Here is a 473-nt window from a genome sequence, read left to right on the forward strand (position 1 = left end):
CAGTTAGAACACCTGCCTGGATCCCTCCCTGCTTAATGAGTTAAATTAAATATTTAACACATATTCATTTTTAAATCTATATGAGAGGCATCATATTACCTTTTTTTGGAAATTATTTTTAACAGACTTCGGAAAGCAAAGGTTTGTTCAGGAGACAGCATTCTCTCTTGTTTACTATTTCATTTATGCCTAAATTTGTTAGATTTCCCAACATAGAGTGTATTCGCTTTCAGGGGCCGCCGGAACAAAGCACCACGGGCTGGCTGTCTCCCAGTCCTGGAGGCTGGAAGTCAGGTTCTATGGGTGGGCACAGTTGGTTTCTCCTGAGGCCTCTCTGTTTGGCATGTAGATGGCCACTCTCTCTCCATGTCCTCACGCGGTCTTCCTTCCCTCTCTGTATGTCTGTGTCCTAATGTCCTCTCATAAGGACACCAGGCATAGTGGATTAAGGCCCATCCCAATAACCTCATTTG

This window comes from Pteropus alecto, unplaced genomic scaffold (genome assembly GCF_000325575.1).
Source record: "Pteropus alecto unplaced genomic scaffold, ASM32557v1 scaffold5, whole genome shotgun sequence".
NCBI classification, from domain to species: Eukaryota; Metazoa; Chordata; class Mammalia; order Chiroptera; family Pteropodidae; genus Pteropus; species Pteropus alecto.